At 38.8% G+C, this 13,271-nt stretch overlaps 1 protein-coding gene across 5 annotated transcripts in view; it reads right to left on the bottom strand.

Moving 5' to 3' along the window:
• The window catches only part of CMSS1 (cms1 ribosomal small subunit homolog), a 225,670-nt gene that overhangs the window by 144,583 nt on the left and 67,816 nt on the right, over positions 1–13,271 (bottom strand). The gene's annotated exons all lie outside the window — the stretch shown is intronic.

A 13,271-nucleotide genomic window follows, 5' to 3' on the forward strand; every position in this document is an offset into this window, starting at 1 on the left:
AGTGGGAACCAGATTTCCAGTGAGCAGGGAAAATATTTCTGTGGCAGGATTATTGCACAGAAGCAGTGACTTTAAAACTGCTCACAGGCAGAGGAAAAAGCAAACTGGCCAAAGTGTCCTAAATGGGTGTAGAACATGGTGTCAGAGTTTACTACCTAGACAGTATTTGGGTAGTTCTATTCTTAACATATGTGTGTATGTTTATATAATAATACAGACATGCTTAACAGAACACACATGTGATATGAATATTTAATAGCTGCACCAATCTGTGAGGGTAGATCCAAGGCAAACTTCTACAGATTGTTTCATTATGCAAACAGAACAATTTCCATGTTTGCAAAACACTTCTCTCTTGCCCACTTGGCCTTTCTTAATTTAGGTTAAAATTCAGATGTCACACATTTTTATGTATTTATTTATATTATACACACACTCTTCAGGACACATGCATCATATAAATATATAAGTATATTATATATACACACACACTTCAATTATTAAGGTTTAAAACTGGAATAGAGTGAAATGAGAAACTGGAAAACAATGAGCCTGACATGAACTTTTTAAATCATGTCAGAAATTCAAAAGGAAGCAGCACCATGAATGAAGAAGATGAGAAGTCATCTTTTATCCCTTATTTTCCACCTTCTGTAATGCCAAGTCAAATTGCTGAAGATCAGCTGTTAATCCAACCATAACTAAATTTTCTAATTTAGATGTCATTCCTTTCCACATTCCACAACATTCAAGATGCACGAATATCACTCTTCTATTTTTTTTCTGCAGTGCTAAGGATTAGGAATAGACTATTTCATATTTTAAAATTTACTTAAACACTCATAAATAGGGATACAGAAGTCTTCCAGCCAAAAGGTGTCAGACTAAAAGTGTTGTCCTCCCCTGATACATCCTTCCTTCTAATTTCCTTCCTTCCTATTCTATCCTTCTAGGATTAGCACATACTTGTTTTTAACTGAGATAATTGCAGACAATGGATGTTTGAGACACTTCTTGTAGTTATATCACTGCAATGGAGGCAGGGGGCAACCTCCACCACCAGAGGATGCAGGGTGGGACAAAAAAGCCCCAGATGGACACATCTGTAGTAGGTTTAAACTACAGAAGCCATCTGCACCTAAAACATACAGAATGTACAACACTTTCAGGCTTCAAGAAGCATCTTACCATCCTGTACTAACAAGTCAATTTCTAAAACCACAAGCCAAACTTTGCCCTGAAAATTTGTCTTGTGAATGCTACACATTGGTCCAGAAACAGCAAAACAATCTAACCATTAAAGAAATACTTAATCTTTGATGAAGGGTCTGAGGATCTTGGAGTTATGTAGAACAAATAAAATACAAAGACCAATACTTTTCTCATGCTTTTCAACTGTCTTCATATTACTGACTGTTTTGGAGCACTTTACATACACAGACTTATTTTAGAAGTTTTTCAGTTTTCTTAAAATCAAAAGCAGAGAGCTAACCTGTAAATACATATATACAGTTCAACAAGATAAAGCCTTACTTTGTGTTTCTGCAGGCTCAAGATGAAGTTATAGGAGTACTTAAGGCTGAAAAAATTGACTTAGCTTTGCTTGAAGCACAATACGGCTTTGTTACTCCCAAGAAGGTGTTAGAGGCACTCCAGCGAGATGCTATTCAAACAAAGGCTGAGCAATGGCAAGAAGATATCTATGAAAAGCCTATGGGAGAGGTAAGAATGAGTAATTGATATTTAACCATAGTTCCCACCAAATTCAACAGAAAATCTCTCACACACTTCTGGGGAAGGAGGCAAATGAGCTTTATATCTGGAATGGAACATGAGTGCAAGTGAGAGCAGAACAAAGTCCAGGGTCCAGCTGGGACCCAAATCTAATGATCCTCACTTACACCACAGACTGGGGGTTTTACACATCAACAGACATGATTTTGTCTAATTCAAACCATCTTCTTTTTCTTCTTCCCTTTCTGCTATCCACATTCCCAGCCCATACAAGCAGAGGCCCCCTAGTCCCCACTTACCTCATGGAGGCCACCTAACCAGTGGCTGCAAGGGCCCATCCAGCAGTAATGACACAGCTGTCCACCTCTGCATATGCCCCATTAATTTGGGAGCAGTCATGGGGATACCTGCTTGGTCTGCGTAGTTACTATAATGAACTGGCATTAGAAACTTCAGCCAGGCAGAAATCTAATATTCTCACATTATACCTAAGTAACCTTTAGCTTAATTACAATGCAGCAGCAGCTGCCATACTTTCTGAACAATGTTATCTGATTCCTTCCTGCCCTGCAATGCAAATCACTGGATATTAAAGCACCTTCATATCAGAATGTGGTTTTTTATCCCAGGTAGTTGTCTCCAACTCAGAGAAACATTTTTTAACACACTGCTTAGTATAGATAAACATCACAAAATAAAAGCAGAAATTAGGAATAAAATTCTCCAATCAAGTTTTCTGAACAGAAATGTATCTAAGGACACAGAGATCATTGCAGACAAAATTATGTCAGGCAAAAGGTCAACTCTCATTTCAGAAGCTCAAAGGTTAAAATCTCTGCATATAATCTGAAACATATAAAGTTCATCTGTGAAGGTTAATTTATTTTAGAACATTGTGGTATTATGTCACAGAAACTTTGAGCACAAATGGAAATGATTTGAGGAGAAGTTCAGAACAGCTTGAAAACATAAGCTCAGTCTGTTACTTTACGTAAGTTTATACACACTTTTTCCTTCTTACACTTAATGGCAGAGAAATAATTTGTAGCACCACTGGATTTGGCAATTTCAAAAGGCAAAGGTAAACACCCTACTGAAAGGGTAGAAAGACCACTGCCACTTCTTGGTCTTGGTAAACCAAAAGATGATTTAATTGGGAGGCATTCCACAATTTCAGTTTCAAAACTCCCTGAATTATGTCAGAGACCCGTTTAGTTGTTTGGTGTTTTTTTCTTTTTTTTTGTATTTTTGAAACACATATAAAGACTGAAGGCAAGGTGGAACCAGCCACAAAGTCTGGGAACAGACCATTTAAATTCCTCCTTTGCTACTAGGACAATGTACCTTTGTATCTGCATGTGCATCTCACCCTTGACAGTTTTGCCCTGTTGCTCTGAACACAGAGAATCTTCCCAAAACTCAAGTGAAATTACAATGAATTTCAGAAGGCAACTGTAAGATTTCCAGTCCTTTAATGTTCTATCACAATCCTCTACCTACTCTAAGCTTTAAGTGTCTTGGCAAATTTGATTAAGAATGTAGTGGGAAAACTGGGTAACTGGACAGCTTTACTCATTGGGAACAGGATACATAGGTGAAGAAATGTAGCAAATTAGAAAGCAGCATTAATACACCTTCCTTTGCAAAACCTATGAGAAGTGTGACAGATCAAAACCATTTCTTCTTCTAGTCAATGCAGAATAATAATATAAGAATAACTTTCCCTGATTCAAAAATAAACAATCTATTTTTAAAGGAATCAAAAAAATATTAGAGATGGTGATATAGGAAAAGAGATACAAAGATGAAGATAAAGTAGAATTTGTGGTGTCTTTTTCTCTTCTCTTCATGGTATCAAAAAGCAGATTCTGGTTTCTAACTCTCCCCATTATGCAGCCAAAGATTAAAAAAAATCATGTGCCTCACTGTTCAAAACAGGACAAACCTCCTACCACTTTTGAGAACTCCTCTAAAAGTAGTGAAATGAGAGGAAAGCCTGTATTTTGCATCCATCATACTTAACAACTTAATCCATTTTTAAAATCTCATTGCCAGTCATGTTGGGGAAAGATGCATCCTCATCAGTCTTTTAACAAAGTCTATCTGACTGTGTCCTCACAACATCTTGTAAGCGTTGGTCAAAACTTTCCAAGGACCACAGCTGTAGGGCACCAGTAAGTCAATCAAGTCACAGGAAGAGACTGAAATGACAGTGCTGACAAGGTGGCATTCAGGAGAAGACCACCAACGTATCTGCGTGGAAATTTGGCTCAGCTAGGGTTGAAAAGTGTTCCCATAATCAGCAAGGGAAGAAGTGCTCCCATAATCTCTGGTAATCCTAAACTCAGGATTATACATTTATAAACAATGACCGTGAGGATATTATTAACAGGAATAATATTACACTGAACTTTGGATAAAAAATGTAACTACTCTGGATTTTATTCTGGCACACCACCAAACACAAAACAATCTAAAAAGAGAAAGATGGAGAGTTCAGTTCTGATGTAATGGATATGAGATACATCATCCTAGTTTGACTTCAGTCAAGGGTTAGTGGCAAAATGTAGTTAAACTATTAAATTTGTGTGAATTTTTAGCTTGCTCAACTATTCACAGTTACGTAAGGCTATGCCTCTGATTTTCCATTGTATTGTACAGCATGTTCAAGTATTAATTCCAGCAAAAAGCCCATATGGTTAGTAAGAACAAAACAACAAATCACTTAATTAAGATTTTATCACTTTAATTTTCAACAGAAGACATTTATACTGCTGCTTATTAGTCCTCTGTGGTTTTTAGCTAAGAACTGTGGAGGCTAAGTAAACTTGTGTGCATACACATAAATGGGTATTTCTGCATGGGCAGATCTAGCATTTGGCCAGAGTAATCTGAGGAACCCGGGGCTGTTGGAGACGCTTCTGTCTGAGGATCTCACACCAGCAGGGGTTCACACAACTTCTCTCACATCTCTGCTGGATACGTGGGAGTCAGCCACAAGATCGTACAGGGAAAATGCAAGGTCAAATTTGCTCCCCAGGGAGGTGCCCTTATCTTGCAGAGGGACACATCATTTTCTCAACAAACCACACGGAAGTGCAGCAACCCAGTACCAGGCTCTGCTCCGTGCGGTTGTGCAGGGAGGGAAAGGTGTGCTGCACAGGGACACGCAAGTGTCGCAAGGCCAAATGCCCATTCCCGTTACACATCGCACATGCAGATCTCAAGGGTGTGCACTGATTGTGATGTAGGATTTGCTGTCTCTCCAATTCTCTCCTCTATGACCCACCTGTACCAGGAGACAGTCCCAGCACTCCTTCCCTTCCCTCCTGAGCTCACACTCTCCACCTTGTTCCCAGCCACAACAGCCAAATGCTTACGGCAGAACTGATTTGGCAGCATGCTTAAAAAGAAATAGAGATGCATCTTCTAGTCCCAGCAACAGGAGAAAACTGCAACATGCCAAGTGCTTTAATATAGCAGCTTATTTACTTTTCTCTTACCCTTTCATGTGAGCAGGTCTCCCCAAGACACTACCATTCTTTTTCCCATTTAAAATTCTTTAATTCCACCTCCCTGCCTTGAATACACACCTCACCCATCCCAAACACCAGTTTGTAATCCAAACTGTTGTAATCTCAACAGTGACAAATGCATTACTGGGAAGTGTAAGGTACAGAGAGCTGCAAAACAAAAACCTGGAATTACTACCTGTTTTTCTTGCATACATGCTGCTTGGATTACTGCTTGAATTAACCTCTTGTAGCCATTCAACAAATACTCCAGGGCAAACAAAATATACAAAATGTATACAACCCTGCTGGCAGGTCCCACATCCTTTACACCAAACAGTGCAGGAGCAGGACTATTTTATACTTGCTTGGTTAATGTTGCTTGCCTGATGACTAACCCTCACCTCAATCAAGCATTTACATATTTGGAACCAGGATCATCTGAGTTATGATCAGCTTGTAGCCAGAAATATCAGTGTTTTCTTACGACACCAATTTACATATCCCCTCAGATTTTTATATATACTTTCAAAGTGGTGGTCCAATCCACATAAATGCCTTTGCTCTCTTAACCCCACCCATGCAGACTGACTGCTGAAAGAAACTGGAAGTTCACACCTTTGCTTTCTTCCCACCTGACCTTGCACTGAGGGCCGAGGCCAGCAGGCACTCATGCAAAGCTGATGCCCAGTTCATATCAATTTAAGCAAAACAGAGCCATAGTTGCAAACAGCACTGCATCAGAACTTTTTCAAAAATCAGGAGGCAGGTTGCTTTCTGAGAACAGTGTGTATTCACCTGACAATATCATCTTTAAAAAGACAAGGGTTAGAAACTTAGGTGATGGCACACCTAAGTGTTCCAAAAACCCCTCCAAAATCTTGGGGGCTGGGGTGGGCAGAAGGTTGATAAAATATATTTATGTTAAGTTAGAAGCTAAACAGAAGATTTCAATTTTTTAAATTTCCACTTCTGGTAAAATGAGGGAGAGTGTGAAGAAATTAAAATGGACAGTTTTCTTCAACCTGACCTTTTAAGGCAATCCAGTTTTCAACTGCTTTAAAAGATATAGAAAGCACAGCCAAAAGATTCCTGTATAAGGCGACTCTTGCTTACTAAGAGAGATTGCATATGCAAGGGCTTAGGTAAGAAATGTTTTTCCAGGAGAGGTCCGGCTTCAGGATCATGATTCCAGAAAGCAGTCACCTTGCTGGTGTAAAGCATACAAATTATCAGTAAACGAGATAAAAAAACCTTAATGATCTGCTGTAAGAACATCACAAACTAGCAACAAAACAAATAACCACGGGTTTCTTCGTATTTCTTGATCATGCATGAAACAAGCTCAGCTATGTTACAACAGAAAAGACTCTCTAAAGCCATTAGTAGAAAGTGCAGGAAATGTGAAAAATGGCCCACACTTTTTTTGGAATGTTTTGTTCTCAAACTGTCTTCAAAGCCTTGTCAATAGCTCCTTTTTCTTCATTCATAGCAGTGTCAAGAAAAAGTTAACAATTATTTAGGAGAAACATAAGAGAATATATATATATATATATAGCTTTAAAAGAAGCTGAGATAAGCAGGGGGAGACTTGGAAACCTATGCAGAAATTGATGATATCCTCACTCATTCAAGAAACTCATGTTTAGGCATTCCAGCTCTCCCTGTCATCATTTTTATCGGTTAAACTGTGAATAAACATGAGGAAAAGATAATTAATCATACTCCCTGGAATTAAATTGTCCAAAATAAGCAGTGGCCCTAAGAATCTGAAACCCCAGTGTTTCTTGTGGCACATAGAATTCCTTGTGGGGGAAACATCAAAGAAGCAGAACCAGCTTTGCTTCCCACACTGCCCATTTGTGAATTCTTTCCTATTAATAGAGTGAAACACTACAATCAGATTGACCTACTAGAATAGACTGTGGTTAAAAGGAGGCACTGGGCTGTGAGCTCAAAATTTCTCTTTTCCAAAAAGGACACAAGGATTCCTATGTTGACCTGATGAGGGAGGCAGTCTCCGAAGGGGAACAAGCAGGGAACAAAGTTGCTCACAAATACAGACTCTTCCTAGATCTTTTGATGGCCTCCAGTGATCCTTGTCGAAACTTCAGCTAGATCAGTAATGCTCAAGGAGGAAAACCCCTCATGGTTTCATACACACCCTTGCACACAACTTGGTCACATACTGAACTCAAAACTGTAACAGAATGCTTACAATCACAGTTTTCTCTAAATTTGTGGAGGTTATTTTGTTCAACAGCATAAGTCTAGTAAACAGTTATGCCAATACCTCTGTGGTTTAGAAAAATTAAAATGATTGCCAAAAGCTAAAATTGATTATTTAAATTAAAATAACGCTATATAATAATATTTAGAAGAACTGAAAACTTTTCACTGAAAGGGTGGTCAGGCATAGGAATGGGCTGCCCAGGGAGGTGGTGGTCACCATCTCTGAAAGTGTCAAGCAATGACTGGGAATGGCACTTAGTACTATGGTTTAGTTGGCATGATGGTGTTCGGTCAAAAATTTGACTTGATGATCTTGGAGGTCTTTTCCAACCTTAATGGTTCTATGATTAGGAGTTAAGCAGAAATCCTTGAGGAAGGGAGGGGAATTTCATGCTCAAACTGTGCTATAAAGGTGCCACCTGAAAGACAAAGACCTCAACAACATGTGCAGTTTGAGGAACATAACAGAAAATGCCACCATTAAAAAGAAATACTTCTAACTACTACAAAATTTAGCATTTGCTTATTCCAGAAACCCAGAGCCATGCTCAGAGTAAGCACAAGAGACAGGATTGTTCTGCACTCTTGGCACTACGGTGCATTTACTGTGAAACCAGAAAACTGCTTTTTGATCTACCTCTACCTTACAAAAGCCATTTAATGCTCTATTTCCTAGGCAGCTACAAGTGAGGCACCTATTTCTAGTCAACCAAAAGTCAGTCATCCACTGTGTGAAGCATTGAAGGATGCTTCTTCTGCCAAGACATCTGGTTCTCTACCACAATGATCAATGAGAAAAGCACAACCCTGGGAACAGTAACTGCTAATTAGGAGCTGTTGAGGATCAGTCATGGCAGGAGGAGGAAAGGAAGGTGACTGAGGGTCCTGAAAAACAGTACCTTATTTTTCTAATTTGTTGCGATTAGACTGACAGAATTAAATAACCCTTTCCAAACTGATACCAGATGACCTTGCTATTAGGCTTATTATTATTATATTATTAAGCTGTTCAAATTCTTTTATTAATGAAAGCCTGAGAAAGCAAAAGTTTCAAAATACTTCAGGAGTTTTTGCTTATTTTTGCAGCTTGATAAAGTTGTAGAGAAACAGAAAGAAGTTCACAGAAGAATGCTGGAACAACTTCTAATGGTAGAAAAAGCACACAGACAGACACTGAATGAACTAGAGGAAGAGAAGAGGAAGCACAGCAAATATATGGAAAAAAGTGATGAGTTTACAAACTTGCTGGAACAAGAATGTGAAAGGTAAGGTCACCTCTTACCATAGCATGAAGAAGTATGTACAATTTAACATTACATCTAAGGATCTGTCTGCTTTCTTATTTTGCATCCACTAAAAATCAGAAATATTTGCAGAATTGTATTTTGAGAGTTCAGCTGTGAAAACATAGCTAATGACTTCTAATAAACAATAATGTCTACATCTCCATCAGCCAGGAAGGTAGGTCAAACAGTTGGCAGATTCTTCAGCACTGTTGCAGGATGCCAAGGATGTTACAAGAATACAGGGAGACATGCAGATGTATCAAGTTATAACCAACAGGAAGCAGGTGAACCTTTCAGTGTATTTTAGAGGCTTGGTACACACTACGGTATGTAAGGAACAGAATATGTCATCAGGCATGCAGTCTTTCATGGCAGAAGAAAAAGACATGAGGAAAAGTAGGTGTTTGGACAGAACACAGAAATACGGAGAGAGAAAGCAAAGGCAGAGGATAATTTCCAGAAAGCTTTGAAAGTAAGAATGATAAAGTTCTCATATCAGGGTTGGCATAAAACCCATAAATCCAGCTTTATTTTTTAAGAGTAACCTAAAAGCACCACAGCTTGTTTAAGCACAGTGTTACAGTTTCAATACCAATTCTCAGAATTAAGAGGAATTTAATGTCATTTACTGTCTTTAATAAAAGCCACTTTATACAGTGACTTCTCTGAATCTGCAATAAAACTGAACACATCCTAAGGAAAAAAAAAATATCAAAGAACATTTCCTATTCCCTGTATAGCTAGCCCAGAAGATAGGAGAATATTGTCTCAGTTTCCTTTCACTTAGGAACAGATGGAAATGTTTGGGTGTGAGAACGTCAAGCCTATTCTAAACTGACATCATGCATAGATAATTCTTCCTTTGCTTGGCCTGTGTAACGTCATGTCCTACGTATTCTGGCAGCGCTCACCCCGTGTGCTGCACCTCTCTCCTGCACGTCTATCAAAGGCAGCACACACCGAGCACACAGCCGGATTTATGGCTCGCAGCTACTGCGGAAGAAAGTGCTTTGCTTCTCAGGAAAATGTGCACAGATGTAGGCAAGCACAGGCACACACAGAAAAGCACATATCAGGAACTGTGCTTGGGAATCATTATCAATCAGGAACCAAATCCTCAGATCAAGGGAAGTTTTCATCTCTGCTGTCTTCTTCTCAAAATCTGAGACATTCATCTCTTAGAGGCAGAGTTAGACAACTCCACTTGCTGAGTGGCAAAACGTTACATTAGACAACATGCTCACACTGTGAAAAGCTGCACAGAAGACTAAGGACTGGAGTAATGTGGGTTTTTTAAACAGGATAGACAAGGGATTAAAACCCTCTTCCCTGTCCCTCCTCTGTATCCCTCTATCCCTCCCCCTCTGCCTCACCTTTGTTCCCATTCCCAAGAAGACTATAAAGCATTTACCACTATTGCCTGCCAAATTTAGTCAAGTGGCATGGAAAATGGTGGGAAGAGGGGGAGTACTGAGGTGCTTTAAGAGACCTTAGAGGATATAATAATAGATTTCAGATTAAGTCTCAAATTTATTTATTTTTTTTACTTTTTTTCTTTGAGGACATATTTTATGTGGAAAACTAAGGGGGTGTGATGTCACTTGCTGAGCTGATTCCAAATTGTTTGCCAAGTAATGTCACCATCAAGATCTCCATGCAGTTGCCTGCCATTAAAAAAAAAAAAGAAAAGAAAAAAGAAAAACCCAACAAAAAACTCGCAACCAAAACAACATTCAGCAAGTTAAGACACAGCTCTTCTTACATGAGCCTGCCTGACATGGCAAAGGGACCTTTTCTTCCACTTCAAAATCCTTACTCCAATTTACATTTTCTCGGGATGCAAATTTTGCATTTGGATTAAGAACAACTAGAACTCTATAAAAAGTTTCACACATAAAGCAATGATATGAATTTTTGCTTACCCCAATACAAATAAGACAAAAAAGAAAAAAAAAAAAACCAAACCCAAACCCAGGAAGTATTCACCAATGAACTTACTTTTTGTTTTCAGCCAGAAGCAATATCCTCTTCTATGTGATGGATATATAGCATTCCAAACAGTATTTCAGATTCAAAGCAAAATCCCTGACTTTCAATTAGGCAAAGAAATGCCTTGCTTTAATCAAAGAGCAAGACTACAGTATATGCTAAAGATATCCTTGGAGGGTATAGAATTTATACAAGCCAAAGAAGGTACATGAATAACATGTGATTCTGTGATCAAAAGGAAAAAAACTTTGATTTTATGAGACAGTGATGCTGAGATTCTGAAAACTACTTGTGGCAAGAATAAAGAAACTAGATCCAAGTCTTACAAACTGTTATGGATATATTTGCAAATAAGGTAGAAAGGAAGCACTTCCTCTCTCTTGCCTATGTGCTCAGGAAGAACAGAACTGAAGAACTGTTAAATAAAAATTGTAGCGATGAATTTATCAGATGATCATCTTTTACATAAACTAGACAACCCTCCATCTCAAGGGCCTTTCTACTGCCTTATGCCCTTCATTGATGACATCTCTCATTGAAAGAGTTAATGTTTGGATTGTGCAAAATCTAAGGCTTCAATGACTCAGTAAAAGCTCTTTACCTTAACCAGTCAAGAATTGCTCTGACTTTACAGTAAGGCAACAAGACTGTCCTCAGCAGCTGTACATTGCCAGATTTGGGAGTTTAAGCTCATGACAGGACGAGTGAAAACTTTCTAGATATGAGAACCAGATTACGACCCAATGTTAACCCTTTAGGCATTTTAAGCATTTTTCTTGTTGCCAGCCAAAAACTAATCCTCCTTAGTCTTGCTGTAGTTCAGAGACAAAGACTGATCTTCAAACTGAACGGTCTCACTCCTTACAACAGACATTTATCAGCAAACAAAGAATAACACCAAGCTGCTGTCATTGTATTTATTCAGCTTCAGTCACACTTTTAAAGCATGGAGCCGCAAGCAAGCCACAAGCCTGACAAACCCCTAGCATATAAGGAAAAGTTCTGTGGAAAAAAAGAGGCCAATGCACAATTGGATAGGTCCTTCCTGCACTTCAGTATGAATCATTCTGTGTGTGTGTGCAGACCAGACAGGAACATAAAGACAAACAACCTGTGCACGGTAGCGTAGCAGGCCAAGCCAACTAGAGTCCAGAAAGGAAAAATTTGTTGTATTGTTGGAGCTTAAAGAAACAACAGCACCAAAGTTCAGAGGAATGTAAAATAAACAGTAAGAAGTCCAGAAGGTAGATACACAGCCTACTAAGTGCACCTGAAGAACCATACTATAAGAGCTACTGGCCTTGTTTATAAACTCTTGCATTTCATGTGGTTGGAAGATGGAGAGCAGGATTAAGGACTACAAAGATACTTATTTTAGATTCTAATGCAGAGTCCACTGTGTCTTCCCTGAGGATGTATGCATTTGTCCAAAGTCACTTATCCACATTCCATATTTTTGCAGCGCACTTAAATAATAAAAGCTGCTGTTTTAGAAAACATTTTACAAGGGTAAAATATGAAACTAGAAGGTTCTCCAGATATGCATGTTCCTAGTTTGAAAACACATGCCATATGCATACAAGTATTTATGCATTTACATATACTCTGCACACTACACAAAAAAAACCCAAAATAACAAGAGCAAAACAGTAAAATGTTTAGCACTTAACAGTCTTTTTCCACTGCAAACCTCAAGGAGCTTTAAATGTTATCTAAGCACAGCTATTCCCCTTTTCCAATTACTGAAAGGAAATGAATGTATGAGGAAAATAAATCAATCACAGGTACCTGAGGGTTAAACTGGATGAATGGAAGAAATGTCCAAATGTATAGGTGTGTTCCATCTTCAAACTTTCTATATCCTATACAGACTCAACTATACAAAGGGTAAAGCTTTATTATGAAGATACACTGGTTAATAAGTGAATGTTACTCAACAGGACAGGGAAGAAAAGGAGTTTGCTAGTAAGCAATGTAAATGGATTTTTAAAGGCAGTTATGGTAAGTTTTGCTCACAGAATTAAAATACCAGCACAAAACTCTGCAGTTTGGTATAAAAGGAATTAATAAGAGCTTAAGGTTAACAGTCATCTACTAATATGAGGGTCTTTTTCTATGAAACCTAATCTGCAGAAGTCTCACACCTGTAGTCTTTCTCATCTAACAAAACACCACAAAACACTGCTTTTTGCTCCAGCTGCTGCCACCATCAATGTCAGTTAATACAACAATCTGCTGAGTGATGCAGGTTGCAAGTGGTCTCTGGAGGTGTCCAGCACAACCTGCTGAGTGCAGGGCTAACTCCACAATCAGAGGAGGTTGCCCAGATCCTTGTCCAGCTGATTACTGAAGATCCCCAAGAGTCAGTGATTGTGCTGGCACCTCAGCTCCGGATGCAAACTCAGGCATCTTCACCAAAAGACCTGTTCTCTCAGTTTCAGTGTAGGCATCATTCTGATCTGGCTTCTGCACCATATTCAACCAAAACTGCTCTCAATAAAAGCTTAATAACATCTCT

This window comes from Aphelocoma coerulescens, chromosome 1 (genome assembly GCF_041296385.1).
Source record: "Aphelocoma coerulescens isolate FSJ_1873_10779 chromosome 1, UR_Acoe_1.0, whole genome shotgun sequence".
Lineage (NCBI taxonomy): Eukaryota > Metazoa > Chordata > Aves > Passeriformes > Corvidae > Aphelocoma > Aphelocoma coerulescens.